This window comes from Pinus tabuliformis, chromosome 8, assembly GCF_031772625.1.
Source record: "Pinus tabuliformis cultivar Carrire ecotype Pingquan chromosome 8, CPIR1, whole genome shotgun sequence".
Lineage (NCBI taxonomy): Eukaryota > Viridiplantae > Streptophyta > Pinopsida > Pinales > Pinaceae > Pinus > Pinus tabuliformis.
This window is the reverse complement of record NC_142294.1, coordinates 1,598,408,886-1,598,425,608: the sequence shown is the minus strand read 5'-3', so window position 1 is coordinate 1,598,425,608 and position 16,723 is coordinate 1,598,408,886.

Below are 16,723 nucleotides of genomic sequence, written 5' to 3'. Positions count from 1 at the left end.
TTCCACGTGTTTTTCATACCACCACGTCATGATGACGTTAGATGCCACATAGTTTTATCGAAACCAATTGTATTCTGCCACATGTCCCGCTCGAGGAGAGATAAAAGGCTCGTCCACTTCTGGTTTTGCAATGAAAACCCTTTGTAAATTTGTTTTGGCGTTCCTCAACAGTTTAACACTATCAGCCCCTTTGTATATCGCAACATTACATATCGACACATTTGAAATTTGTTACCCATCTAATTCATCGATTGTTGATTCACCGATTGGCATAGTCATCCGTTGTTGCGATCGTCGATGTGCGATCACTGTGATGTGGAAGACCTGTCGACATGCGATTGCGATATGTCCTAGAACTCCAATCGGCATTTCCCAATTCGCCAATCGGCGATATGCTAAATGATCTGTTATTCTCTGCACCAATATGTGATCACCAATTCACCCCAGACCTTCGATCCTCGATCATTGATATGTTCTTTCATTCCTTTCAAAGGCTTTAAATCCTTAGAATTTAACAGGCCATATCTTTTGATTCAGGAATCTATTTTTGGACTTCCACATACCGTTGGAAAGCTTGTTCAGAGAAATTTTTAATGGAGGGGGTCTAATGTAGGTTTTGAGTCCTTATGATGCTTATAAAATGATGGCAAACCTCTCTTCTTGTTTACTCATATTTCCAAAAAATAATAACAGCCTTGGTATCAAGAAATTTTCCCTGTTTATTACAATTTGAAATAATGACACTACAACTATCAACATTTTCCAAAAAATATTTAAAAATGGTGATAATAGTTGGCTCCACAGGGATGTCGTCGATCAATGATGGTAACAAGAACTTCCCATAGAACAATTGCCTCATCCATTACAAAATTTGACTAAAAGAAAAACAAACTGAGAAATAGAACTTCATATTTTAAGAGATGATATTACGGACTCTGAATGTGAAAGTAAAAAATACAATTGTTTCTAAAATCATTCTTCTTTTTTTATGAATATCAGCAGAACCTTAGGGCCTTCGCTTTGGGCTTCAAGTCCTTTAGAAAATTCATCCACGCCTCCAAGATACTTTTGGAAATATATGGATATGTAGAATGAAACCTGAAAATCATCATGTGTTTAAGAAATATAGTGCTTCTGGAAACGTCCATTGACTGGAACTCCTGGTAAAGATTTGCCATGTGGATCTTCTAAGATGAAATTATTTTTTCCACAGAAAGTTGCAATTTTGTATGGCCCTTTCCAAATGTTCTCAAACTTCCTATGTTTACCTTTATCCTCAATGCAGGCATCCCATTTTAGAACTAGGTCTTGGCATTTGAAGTCATCCTCTTTTGTTTTTCTGTCAAAAACCTTTTTGATTTGATCTTATATTTCCTGATATTTTTCATACACCCTTTCTCTAGTTTCCTGCACTTCAATTAGCTGATTTATCCTTCTTTGTAGTTGATTTGGTTCTTCTCCCAACTCTTGCAAATATTTCATAATAGGCATTCCAATTGAAACATGAAACAATGTGTTAACACCATATACTAATTGGAAAGGAGAAGAATTGATTTACCTTTTAGTGCTAACTCTATCTGCCCATAAGGAAAATTTAAGCTTTGTGTGCCAAGCCTTTTTGTCATCTTCTAACAAATTTTTAATGATTATGACTAAACTCTTATTGGAGGATTCTCCAAGTCCATTACCTTGAGGGTAATAGGTTGTGGAATGGATGAGTATGATATGGTAGTCTTCATAGAATTTTACTAACTTCTTATACTTGAAACATTGTGCATTACCAATAATTATCCTCTTTGGGCAACCATACCTAGAAATAATATTTTCTAAGAATTGAATAACCACAAGATCAGTAGCTTGCCTACTTGAAGTGCCTCAATCCATGTTGTAAAGTAGTATGTCCCTGTCAAGATCCATCGATGTTGTGCTAATGATGTCATATGAATTTCACCTATAAATTCAAGGTCCCATTGTTGGAAAGGTGCCTCTACAGAGATAGGTTTCAAAGGTAAAGACATTAGTTTTGACTTACCCTTAAACAACTGACATTTGTGACAAGCTACTACTTCTTTTCTAACATCAAAAAATAAAGTAGGACAGTAAAAACCAGCTCTCAAGATTTTATTTGTTGTGTCTTTCGAGTAATGATACCTCCCACATGCTCCTTCGTGAAACTATTTACTCATTATCTTAGTGTCATCTTCTAGCACGCAGTTCAAGAAAATATCTTGAGGAGCTTTCCAGTATAGATAACCATTCAAAATACAATACTTAACATATTTCAATCTAAAAAATATAGCCCATGTCTTATCTATTCCTAGTGGTACTTGTAAATTTTTCAAAATGTAAACAACATTAGCATACCACAGACATTGTTTAAAACAATCTTCAACTTCATCCATTGATTCTTCATTTGGCAGATTTGATAATTCAAAAACAAAATTTATACCAACAGCATCAATATTTGACTCAGTCATTAGTCTGGCTAGACCTTGTCCTTTAATCAACTTGGTAGGTTTGATTTCCATTTCATACTCGAACATTTTAGCAATCCATGTCCCTCTTCTACCATCACTCTCTAGTTGTACTAAAATACCCTTTACTGCATCATCTGGTACATATGCAATCACATGAGAATGAAAAATAAAAATTGTTGGGGAAATTATATGTGTTATAATTCCAACATTAAATCAATTCGGGACTTGTAAGATTTGAGGAAAAAGCGCAAGTAACGCAAGATCAGAGAATATAACCTAAACTATCATCATGAAATCTGATTTGTTCCTAAATTAAGTACGAAAGTTATATTCCTAGTTTGAAACTAATATATTGATAAAAACATGCTCAAGAAAAGGAATAACTCTAATGAAATGATGAACTAATTCAAACTTACGTAGAAATCAGGGGAAATAATGAGTGATCTATTTGAATGAGTGCTACTTGATTCAAAACAACTCAACATATAAAATCCTAAAGCTAATTGCTAACACAATGCAATTTATTAACAAATTGTCTTTAATTCCATAAACTGCAAAATCAACAAATGATTAACTATGATAATTACTCATTTCAACTTAATAAATCATGAAAGTCTTAATTGAAATCACACAACTCACGCTTCCAAAATAAATTCTACCAATCAACTAAAACATAGCAATTATGAGTACAAAATGCAGCTACAGGAATCCTGAGTACAAAATGCGGCGACCGAAATCATGAGTAAAAAACGCAGCTACAAGAATCCTAAGTACAAGATGCCGTGACCGAAATCCTCAGTACAGAATGCAGCCTGAGTACATAATATGGCCTTAGTACAATATGTGACTAGGCGTGTACTCCACAGCCTGCAAAGAGAAACCAACAACAATGCATTCGTTGCCCTCTACTCAGATACAAAATAGAAAGAAATCTAGAATACAAAATGAAGTGTTGGAAATAGCCACTGAATATAAATGTTCCTCACATTAGGCCTTTTCTCACAAAACACTTCTATATGAAGATAATTCATTAAAGAAATCATGCTTGGTCGAGCATATATCTCCTAAGTAGTGCTTCACATGAATGCTTGGGGGACGAACTTAGTCACTCCCCTAATGCAGGAGGAAAAGGGGTTAGCAACTCATTTTCTCCCTAACATTGGAGGAAGAGGGTGAAGCAACTGGGTCACTCCCTCACATAGGAGGAATAGGGTTGAGTAACTGGGCACTACCCGATGTAGGAGGAAAATGGTTGGGCAAGCAGGTCACTCCCTGATGTAGGAGAAATATTGTAGAGAAAGTAGATTGTTCTCCAATGTAAGAGGAAGATGATCCAGCAAATGTGGCTATGTGCAAATCTATGGAAGAGAAGTGGGTCAAGCAACTGGGTCACTTCTCGACACATGAGGAAGATGGTTGAGCAAGTGAGTCACTCCCCGATGCATGAGGAAGATGATTAAGAAATAGGTTACTCCTCCATGCATGAGGAAGATAGTTGAGCAAGTGGGTTACCACCTGATGCAGGAGGAAAATAATTGAGCAAGTGGGGCTTTGCATGGATCCATATGGGAGAAACGTAGCCTCTTCCCGACATAATAGGAAAACGGTTCAGAAAGTGAGACCTCATGTTGATGCGATTTTTAAGATCACTATAAATTGGTATTATGATAAGTTCTCACTTGAAAAATAATTCAACATTAATTACATACTTAATTAAGCTAAGTGAAACCTCCAATAAAAACTTAAACTTAATGTCCAACGTAATATTAAAAATGCATATTATTTTATTATATAAAAAAACTATAATTTATTTTCAAAATTAATCATTAAAAAATTAATAACAAATTAAAAAATAATAAAATAACAAATAAATAACTATATTTCTACCTTAAAACTCATTCATAATAAATTAAAATAAAAAAATTCTTCATAAAATAATGTTAAAATATTAAATTTTTATACTAATAAATCTCAACTTTTTTTCCTCAAAGCAAAAATTATTACTTCAATCCCAAAACAAAAGGTAAGTTTATAAACCCATGGTTAATAATAACACTCTTTTATTATAGTTAATATTAAAAGTTATCTTAGACCATAATTATTGAAAATTTTCTAAATCACGACCCAAAGAGCAGGTTACCCCTAGCATAGAGGGTCCCTCTTAATGGTGGAGTTTGGGAAATAAGTTTTTGTTAAGGAATAAATTAATAGATATATTTTTTTCGGATTATAAATATTATTACAAGTTAATTAAAATATTTAACTTGGAAGTTATAACTATTTTTTTACTATTAGAATAATAATCAAAAAGTTATCAAGTAATTTATTTTTCGGAAAATTTATTGGTTTATTTTCGGATGTAATTAATTTGTCTAAAAAGAGACACATATTCATAGACATAGACATTACAAGTTTGAAAAATAAACTCTTCACAATCTAAGTGCCCTGTGAATTATGAAGATATTGAATCCATATATACAGTTAACTCAAAAAAACAATTTAAATAACCACATTTAAACTTTAAAAACAACTCCTATATATTATTATACCTAAATAACACAAATATTATTAATTCACCAAAATAAAAATAAAAAATAATAATAATGGTTCAAAAACACATACACATATACATCTACTTTTCCCTTTGTAGCTCCAATCCCCACAAACACACTAATACCCAAAGAATAAACCCACTTTGTTATGCTTTTGCATATCAGAGTATGAATATTTCCAAATATAGAAATTATTTAATACTATATGCTTCTCTGACCAAGTGATTGTAACCTCGTGATTATTGCTTTCCCTTGGGTTTGCCATTTATTGGGAGCGGTATTTCCCTCTCAGCACGCAAAGGCCGTGGCCCTAAAACATCGGAATAGAACCTGGGGCACAATTTTCACACGGTACTAACATCGTTGAATGCAGGTAAACGGTAAAGCCGAAGACCAAACCCTAAACTCCGAACACCTCACTATTGACTGACAAGAGATACCAAACTCTATTTAACACCAGTCTACCCTCTCTCAGCGAGCCTTCCGTGTATTAGACTGCGGTAATTCTTCGGCCATTCTTTGTTTCGGGTCTGTCTTCAACATTTCACGCGGTCGCTCTCCATATTTGCGCTTTTACAGGTCTTAATATGGAGAGCAGATGCCAAGAAGAGGCTTCGAAGGTGGATTCAATCTTCCAAAGAATTGAAAACATGCTTTCAAAGCAAAGAGAAGAAGAAGAGAAACGTCTGGGCAAAAGAAAATTGTTCATAGGGATTCAGAAATTTGTTTCAGTCTACACGCCCGAATGGAGAAAAGCAGTCATTTGCTTCAGTGAAAATATTCCAATGAGTCATCTCATTCAAGGGTTTTACCGCTATTATCAGATTCCTACAGGCCCTTCCTTTGAGGAGATTTGTCTTCGGCTCAGCAGAAAAAGGCTTTGTAGAGGTACAACCAGTAAAGATAGTAAAGCTGTTGTCCAGAGAGTAAATAAAGAAGATGGTGAATCCATTTTTCTTCCGTCAGACGTGCTGGAGAATATTTTTTCAAGACTTCGTCTAGCAGATATGGCAACTTCTCGATTGGTATATGATGACTGGGCTACTGTTTATAATTCCAAACATTTTCAAAGTAATTATAACAGAACCGAGGTCTGCATTGTGATTAACAACCATAATTTAGATATGTGGGGTTTTAGCTTGATATCAAAAAGCTGGTTTCCAATCAAAGTCCCTTGTGATTGGGAAAATCTGGGAATGAAAACCCTAGGCATCAAAGCCAGCTGTGATGGTTTATTTCTAGTGGCCCGATCTGACTTGACTTTGTACGTTGTCAATCCTCTCACTGCCCAGTGCGAGAGGTTGCCAAACATTTATCCACACAACTGCAACCATATTGAACTTCTCAGGTGCCTCATTGTCCACGGAACAGCACAAATGGAAAGAGAGACGAATACAGGACATTTTAGAGTTTATCTGTTTGGTAATTGTCAAGACTTTCTTTGCCTTGCTCGATATAATTCCAAGACGCAAGTATGGACAGTAAAGAAGATTAGTCTCTTTGAAGATGACGAGGTCATTCTCTCAGAGACTTTTCCATCCCCATTGTGGAGTTATCGCCGTGGTAATGTTATTGTTTGTTTGTCAGCTACCTGTCGATATTTAGAATATTTTTGTAATGGTATCTACTTTGCATATCCCTACAACAATTGACTCAAAATGCTCTGGTGAAAAATGTTACTCTAATGTTTCATTGCCCACAGTAGTACCTTATATGTCGGGACCTTTAGATTATGGGTTGATATTGGTAGGGAGGGTGAAGGGAGAACGTGACTATATATATGGGAGGCTTCCCATAGTACCACATGTTGATATAGACCTGTGGAAGTTCAATCAAGTGGTAAGGACGTGGACAATGATAGACACCATCAGCGTTACAGATAACATTATAAATATGATTGAATCATCTGAGGGCACAGATTTTGTTGTAGTAGGAGATGGCAATGAAGACATTTGGTTCTTGCTAAGGGGCAGTGACAGTATGTTGCATTATAAGCTGAGTACTAAGGAATGGGTAATGGAAAGTGGTTGTCCAGGAGGAGGATACATGGATGCCAATTTTCACTGGAAAGCAGTTTTCGAAAGTCTCAGGTTTGATGTTCAAGTTTGATGGTGTTGAATTAGGTTTGATGTTCAAGTTTGATGGTGCTGAATTTGAATTGAAAGCATTTTTTGAAAGTCTCAGATTTGATGTTCAATTTTGATGGCGTTGAATTTGAATTTTAAAATTGATTGAATTTTTATGTATTTAATTTTGATTTTGTATAATTAATTTATAAATAATAAAAAATATATATATATATAGATGTTTTGTTTATAAAAAATGTTTATATTGGGATTTTTCATAATTTTTTAAAAGAAACATTTTTATAAAGATGTTAATATTTTCATTCTAACAACTTTTATAAAAAAATGTAACTTTTATAAATTCACTTATAGAATATTTGAACACCATTAACCTTACTTAAAACATTATAAATATAAACATTCATTAAATGTATATCATTTCAAATGGTTTGACACCATTAACCTTACCTAAAACAGTATAAATAACATTCATTAAGTGTACATATTTTGTTATAATAAGAAATGATAATGAAGACATTTGGTTAGTTGGTTCATGCTAACCCGCAATGACAACATGTTGCATTATAAACTATGGAGTAAGAAATAGAAAATGGAAAGAAGTATTATGGAAGAAGGATACATGGTTTCAGTTTCTAAGTGTATTATTGTATATGATTAATTAACAAAGAATTTTGTTTAAATATCTTGATTAGATTATTAAAGTTTATAAACATATATTCTATTTTTTTAAGCTTTAAATTCGGAAATTTTTAAAAATGAAAAACTCGCTTTTAATTACTAGACTTATTAGCCATTTCAAGTAATTTAATTATTTCTTATTTCAAATTGATTTAATTTGTTTTTACTGGTAGAAAGAAATGTATTTCTTTTCTTTTCCATGTGTAATTTATTGTGATTTTGTATGATTGATAAATAAATAATTTTGTTTAAATATTTTGTTTATAAAGATGTTTATATTCTAATCTCTATAATTTTTTAAAAGAGACATATTACATTTTTAAAATACATTGATACAATATCATTTCAATTGTTTGTTGTGACATTACCTAAAACATTATAAATATGAGTCATCTTTAGATGTACATATGTTTTTATAATATGAAATGACTATAATTTTTTAAAAGAAACATGTTACATTTTTAAAATACACTAAAACAATATCATTTCAAATGGTGTCACATTACCTAAAACATTATAAATATGAGTCATCATTAGATGTCCATATGTTTTTATAATATGAAATGATAATGAAGACATTTAGCTCATGATGAGTAGTGACAACATGTTGCAGTATAAACTATGGATTAAGAAATGGAGAAAGGAAAGTACTCTTGTGAAAGAAGGATACATGCATGTCAGTTTTCATAGGAAAGCAATTTGTGTTATTGCAAATGATTAATCAAAAAATAATTTTGTTTAGACATTTTGATTAGATTAATAAAATTTATAAATGTATATTTTAGTCTTCTTAATATTTAAATTCATAAGTTTTTAAAAATAAAAACTTGTTCTTAATTATTAGATTTATTAATCATTTCAAATAATTTAATTATTTCCTATCCAATATTTTCTATATATTATATCTATATAATCAAATTATGAAACATCATTTTAGATTATTAGATTATAATTTCAAGCAAAATTGTTATTTATTGTTATTTAAAATGCACTTATGAATGTATAAATGGATCACAAACTCTTAAAAACCCTTAATTCACTTGAACTTTACACATTAAATAACTTAAACTTATGATTCTTCATATTTCTTAATCCACTTGAAATTTACAACTTAAATTTATATCACTTACCATAATTAAACCTAAATAAAACTAATTCCATTTCATCCTCCTAACTATCGAAAATAACTATAATTATATATATATATATATATATATATATATATATATAATTATAATTATAATATTACAATTTTTAATATTAATATTTTCCATTTATACAATAACATGATTAAACCAATAAAATGATGCGTTGAAGGGTCGAAGCATGTAAAGTTAATAGCTATTTACTTTAATATATTTGACATGGTTTATAGCTATTTTATTGCAGTTCTTTTATGTTTTGATTTATACGAAGGAAGTGCATTTTCTGGTTTTATGTTGAAGGTGTGTTTTATAATGTGATGACCTATATATAATTTTAAAAATACAATAAAAATATTTATTTATTTATTTAAAAAATTAATTTGAATTTTTTTAATGGGACGCTAATGGGTTTTTAGGAGTGGCTAAGTCCACTACTCTTTAGTTCCTTTGAGTATTTTAGCATGTAGGCTCATGCAACCAATAGTTGGTGATGGTATGTGTTATTTATGTGGCATGCATGAGTATGACTTTATTTGAGCGTGATAACCAAGCAAACTAGTAGCGGAGTTGGGCATCTTAGTTTTACAGTAGATAACTTCTCCATGTTCAAAGCCAGTCAACCAGTGGGAAGGCTATGTAATTGGAAATCAAGGTAGTGTAAATGTTGGTGCGAGAAAGGGGATGGAATTGAATTCTAGATTTGAGTTCCTGGGGTCATGGGAGGTTCACTCTACTCAATTGTTTAAGGTGTCACTCAACCAATTCCATGGAGTGATTTCTCGGGTGAAATTTAAGGCTACCTTGGCTTTTATCTTTTGGGTTATTGTTGTGGTTGGTTTGGATTTTTTAGTTCTAAACCTCAGATTTTAGATAACTCATGGGTGGGTTTTGTAGCCCAAACTATTGAGTATAGTTTATCGTGTTTTGGCTAGAGGTCTACGGGTTTGGTATAAATTTAAAAATATAAATGTTGGTTGAGTCTGGATGCTCTCAGTAGTTTGTTTTGGTCCTTGGGTTTCTAAATTTGAGGGTTCTAAAATTGTGGGGTGGCCACAAACTCAAATTTATTACAAAGTCCTAGTCCTTGGTTATGTAGTTGGGGGTTTAATGGTTATTAATATTAAGTCTAAGGAGTCAATAGCTCCTTGTCTATTAATTTTAGGGTCGAGCCTTGAGTCGAGTTTAGTTTCTTTGAGGTATTGTTATGGCATAGCCTATTGTTTCCCTAGTTGTGTTGGTTTTGGGCCTAATCTAGTATTTTATCCCTTTGTAGGTAGAGGATCACATAAAAAGTGTTGGTGAACTGGTCCTACTTCCACCATGGTGCCTAGACAAAGAGAGAGTAGAAGGGGAGGTGGTGGTCATTCCTTGCTAGGGAAACATGGTGCTCCTCTTCTTTCCCATGATTTGGTTACCACCCTCATTAACGTTGTCCCACCAAAAATGATTAGAGAGATTCACAAGGATTCACAAGTTTGAGACTGAAGTTTCCATTAAGAGGCAACCACTATTAGATTCAAAATTGATGGATGACGCGCCAACTTATGTTCTTGACCTTGGGCATACCAGGGGAAAGAAGAGGTAATACCTCAACTTGGTAACACTCACTGGCATATGAAACATATCTCTTGATAGATTTAACTCTAGGTTGGCTCATACTGAAATTCATATACCATGTGATTTTGACTATGGGGACCTGATGGATCCCTGATGGATCCTCCTGCAAGGGCTCCGACAAATATTTATTAGTCCAACAATGAAGAGAAATATGGAATGGAGTTAGAGGTCTTTCTATGTTTCCTTCTGGCATGTTGGGTCCAGATGTGTTGTTAGGGTCCCACCCTAACCCCCTTATTTATGTAATGGGATCACGTCATAGTCAAGAGTCAATAAAGCCCATATTAATAATTGTAAGTGGTTAATCCGCAATTAATGACGGAACCACAGTTAGTTGCAAATGGGTCGTAGTATTAGATAGATGGTATTAATAAAACCCACGGTATTGGCCCGTGGTATTGCATGTATGAGTCATATATAAAGGATAGAGACTCCCTGCGAGGAGCATCGTGTCTTATTTTCTAAATCGAGCTCTGCTCTATTGGAGGTTGACCCCTCGAAGAGGCAAGTGAACATTACTCTGAATAATAAAATCATTGCTATTCTGTGTTCTGGGTATCTTTTCTTCGCATATTCTGTATTTGGGTATCATTTTGCAGGTTAAGAGCATAACAAGTGGTATCAGAGCACTTTCCAGGGCCGGTGGGATCTCCATTTCTTAGCAAAAAAAAATTTGGCTAGAGACGTGTTCCGGCGTCTTTAAACCACGGGATCTGTCGTTGAGCGCATAAACCTACGGATTTGGGGAGGCATGCACGCAGGAAATACAAGAGGTGGTCACGTCTGTTGGACTCCCTTGTAACCCCTGTGGGTACCCCTTCGAGTAGTAGCGCACTAGACAGAACCCCGCACGGACTGTGTTCCACGTACCCTCTAGGTATATCGGAAGCCCCCTATGCTCCCTTGAAACCTCGCCATAGATAAACCGTCGGTCGTCTTGCGGCTACAGTACACCGAGAACAGCACTCGGAGAGATTACTCGCCCGTACGATAGGGTAGTCGGGTTGTACGGCTAAGGGTACGGTCGATCCTCCTTAGTTAGAGCCCTGAAACATTGGGCCCAGTACTACTGCCAGACCCTTATGTATATTGTGATCTGTAGCACCTGACACTCCTCAAGACCATAGTTCCCTTTTCTATCGGGGGATCACACATCATCTCTTCCAGATCCGCTTGTGCAAAGGGGTGGCAGCAGCAGCAGACATCAGTCCCGCAGTCTCGAGTTCGCAGATCAGCCATTCAGATCTATTAGATCTGCAGAAGCAGTCTGTTCCACCGCCCAGAGCTATCAGATCCGCCATTCAGATCTCTCAGATCCACCAGATCAGAGTCGTTGTGAAGGGTTCCTATACCGGGGTATAATTTTCGCAAGACTTTTGGCCGCATTGACATTTTGAGGATTTGGCCACTGTAGTATTGATAAGGAAGGAGTAAAACTCCAGTAGGAGTTTAAAAAAAAAAAACAAAACAAAACAAAAAAAAGTCTGAGATCTTTCAAGGCGCTTATTGGTGATCTAGCCCATCAGAATCAGGACGACGAGCTGAGCACGGTGGTACCATTCACTTCTTAGTGAAAAAAAATTTAGGCGGTCCCAATTTTTAAAAAAAATCAGGTTCGTGTATATGTAGAAACTAGAGCTCAAGCGATGGCCAATGAAAGGATGGAAAAACTTGAAGAATTAGTGCAATCCCTCCACATTCAGCTTAGCGGACTATGTAGCATGGTCGAGAAAATAATCCCGAAGGGCAAGGAGCAAGCCCACGAGGAGGCGTATAATGGCAATGGACACAATGAGGGTGAGTCTAGCCACTCTCCTCACGTCTGGCACACCCACCAACAACCCAGTCAGCGACCTCCCAAGTTGGATATGCATAAATTTGATGGTTCTCACCCGTCGGCATGGATAGCACAAATGGAGCAGTATTTCAAACTGAATCACATCTTCGATGATGAGACTCAGCTTATGTTGGGGAGCATGTACTTGGACAATGAAAGGTGGAAATGGTGGGAATGGCATCAACATTGCACTAGACCTTTTAGGACTTGGACCAAATTCACCAAAGCTCTTCAAGACCGCTTTGACCAGGAATCATCTTTTTTGGGTCATCTTACTAAGCTCCGACAGACTGGTACAGTGGATGAATATATTACAGCTTTTGAAGCCTTAGCCTTCCGCACTTGGGGTCTCTCAGATGTGTTCTACACGGAATGTTTTATCAGCGGTCTTAAAGAAGCTATCAAAGCCCAAGTCCTACTGCACCACCCTCCCACATGGACGGAGGCTTGCAAGGTAGCTCGTAACGTGGAATGTGCATTAGCAGCCCAATACAGTCGCCCAAATTTCTCCGCTAAAGGTCGCCCCCCACAGGCTCACAACACGACTCAAACACTTAAGGTCCAAAAGGTGTCACCTGCGGAAATGGCCGAAAGAAGAAAGCAAGGCCTATGTTACTACTGTGATGAAAAATACTCCCCAGGTCATAAATGCAAGGAGCCCAAATTTTTTCAAATTGATGCCACTGACTACAGCTCAACAGAGGAAGATCCACCACTGGAGGAACATGAGCCGCTAGAAGAAGACAACCAAAAGGACAATGTCTCTGACGAACCAGTTATTTCGTTGCATGCTTTGGCAGGAATTTCTTCCCCTCAAACTCTCAAAATCAGAGGTTTTATTAAACATCGCCCAGTAGTAGTCTTGATTGATAGTGGAAGTACACATAATTTCATCCATCAAAAAGTCGCAGAAGTAGTGCATTGTTTTGTACGAGCAGTTTCTAACTTCCAAGTTCAAATTGCAGATTGACGCACAATGAAATGTGAAGGCCGTTGTGAAAATGTCAAACTTCAAATGGGGGATTATCAGTTGAAAACCCACATGTTTGCCATAGACATGGGGGGTTGCGACATTGTCCTCGGCGCTGAATGGCTCTGCACTCTTGGGCCAATCACAATGGATTTCCAGGAGTTATATATGAGTTTTAAGCAGAACAACTACACACATACCCTCCGTGGACTCCAGGCGGGAGCCCCCTCTATCATCAGCTCGCATAGGATGGAAAAATTGTTAAAAAAGGGCAATCATGGAGTTGTAGCTCAATTTAATGCCATCCAGGCAGTCAAAACCAAGCCTCTGCCAATTCATCCTGAGATGCAACAGATTTTAAATAACCATCTGTCGGTCTTTGACAAGCCTCATGAGCTTCCACCCTCGCGAGGGGAACATGATCATAGCATCACCTTGGTTCCAGGGGCCCAACCCCCAAATGTGCGCCCATACAGATATCCGTTCACCCAAAAGAATGAAATAGAAAAAATCATCAAGGAACTTTTGGAAGCAGGTTTCATTCGTCCCAGCATTAGTCCTTATTCATCCCCAGTGGTCATGGTGCTCAAGAAAGATGGGGAGTGGCGGATGTGTCCCGACTTCAGGGCCCTCAATAAGTTGACAGTCAAAGATAAATTTCCCATCCCGGTGGTTGATGATTTGCTGGATGAACTCAATGGGGCTCAATTCTTCACTAAGATGGATCTTCGCTCAGGATACCACCAAATTCGCATGAAGGAAGTCGACATTCCCAAGACTGTTTTCAGAACTCATGAAGGCCATTATGAATTCCTGGTCATGCCATTTGGTCTTTGTAATGCCCCCTCTACTTTTCAGAGCCTTATGAACCACATTCTCAAACCCTATCTCAGGAAATTTGTCCTTGTCTTCTTCGATGACATCCTCATCTATAGTTGCACTTGGGCTGCACATCTTCAGCATGTAGATCTACTCTTGCAACTGCTCCGCAAGCATAAATTATTTGTCAAGATGTCCAAGTGTTCGTTTGGCATGGCAGAAGTAGAGTATTTGGGCCACATTGTGGGGCGTGAAGGTGTCAAGGTGGACCCCAAAAAGATCCAGGCAATGTAGGAATGGCCTCAACCTAAGACCTTGAAGAGCTTGAGAGGATTTTTGGGTCTCACAGGCTATTATCGTAAATTTGTCCGCAACTATGGTCGCATAGCGAAGCCCCTCACCCAACTCCTAAAGAAAAATTCATTCTTCTGGAATGAGGAAGCACAACAGGCCTTTACATCTCTAAAAAATGCCATGTGTTCCACTCTAGTCTTAGCACTACCTGACTTCACCAAATCTTTTGTCATTGAATGTGATGCTTCGGGTACAGGTATTGGGGCGGTCTTAATGCAGGAAGGGCGACCATTGGCCTTCACAAGCCAACAACTAAGTGGGAGGAATCTGGGCCAATCTACCTACGAGAAGGAAATGATGGCCATCTTACATGCAGTCGAGACCTAGCGACCTTACTTATTGGGGCGACGTTTCCAAATCCGCACAGATCATCACAGTCTTAAATATTTTTTGGAGCAACGCCTATCCTCCCCACAAAAAAATAAATGGCTCGCCAAAATGCTGGGATATGATTATGAGATCATTTACAAGAAAGGGAAAGACAATAATGTAGCAGATGCATTATCTCGCCAATTTGAGGAGGAAAGTACTCTGCTAGAAATTTCCCTCCCCATTCCAGAATGGATTGAAGAGGCTCGCAAGGAATGGTTTTCACACCCCGGGCTCTCCCAACTCATTTCTCAATTGCAGGTAGATCCAAATTCCACCAAGGGCTACTCGTGGCAGGATGATATTCTTCGCTACAAGGACAGAGTCATAATATCACCAACATCCACCCTCAAAAGTCGCATTTTAGCATAACTGCACGCATCTCCCATTGCAGGACATTCGGGCTTTCAGAAGACGTATTCTCGCACCAGAAGATCATTTTTTTGGACAAGCATGAAAAAGGACATCCTTACTTTCGTAGAAGAATGCGATGTCTGTCAACGCCACAAAGGGGAAACCGTCAACACACCAGGCACATTACAACCATTGCCCATTCTGGCATCAATTTGGACGGAGTTTTCTATGGATTTCATTACAGGTCTTCCAAATTCAGGGAACAAGTCAGTCATCATGGTGGTTGTGGACCGACTGTCGAAGTATGCTCATTTCTGCACCCTACACCACCCGTTTACACCAACTTTGGTTGCTCAATATTTCATGGATCAGATCTTCAAATTGCATGGCATGCCCACTTCTATTGTGTCCGACCGCGACCCGATCTTCACCAGTAATTTTTGGCAGGAACTCTTCATAATACAAGGCACTCAACTAAAACTCAGTACTTCCTATCATCCGCAAACAGATGGTCAAACCGAAGCCGTCAACAAATGTCTAGAAACCTACCTTAGGTGTTTCACTTCAGAAAAGCAACACCTTTGGGTAGAGTGATTACCTCTGGCTGAATGGTGGTATAACACCAACTATCATGCCACCACCAAAATGACTCCCTATGAAGCAGTATATGGTCAACTCCCGCCTTCACCTACTTCATATCTCAAGGGGTGCTCAAAAGTACAAGAAGTGGATCAACTCCTACAACACCGTGCAACCATGCTCACCATCTTCGAGAGAATCTTCATCAAGCTCAGAACCGCATGAAGCAACAGGTAGACCAGCATCGCTCAGAGCGCCAATTTCAAGAAGGGGATCAGGTCTTTTTATGGCTACAACCATATAAGCAAACATCACTCAAAGACAAGGGGTGTCAGAAACTATCTCCCAAATTCTACAGACCATATCAAGTACTTCAGCACATTGGAGAAGTGGCTTACAAGTTGGCCTTGCCACCTACTGCAAAAATCCATCCAGTTTTCCATGTCTCATGCCTCAAGAAAGTGATTGGGAAACAATTGCAGAATTCAGACCAGTCTACCTGAATTAGACGAAGAAGGGTCCATCTGGCTTCAACCCGAACAGGTCCTAGACACACGAGACAAGCAACTGCGCGCGCCGCATTATTAAGGAAGTCCTCGTTAAATGGAAAGACACCTCTCCTGAAGATGCAACTTGGGAACCAGCCACTATTCTTTAGCAGTCCACAGCTTCAGCCTTGAGGACAAGGCTAGTCTTAAGGGGGGAGGGCATGTTAGGGTCCCACCCTAACCCCCTTATTTATGTAATGGGATCACGTCATAGTCAAGAGTCAATAAAGCCCATATTAATAATTGTAAGTGGTTAATCCGCAATTAATGACGGAACCACAGTTAGTTGCAAATGGGTCGTAGTATTAGATAGATGGTATTAATAAAACCCACGGTA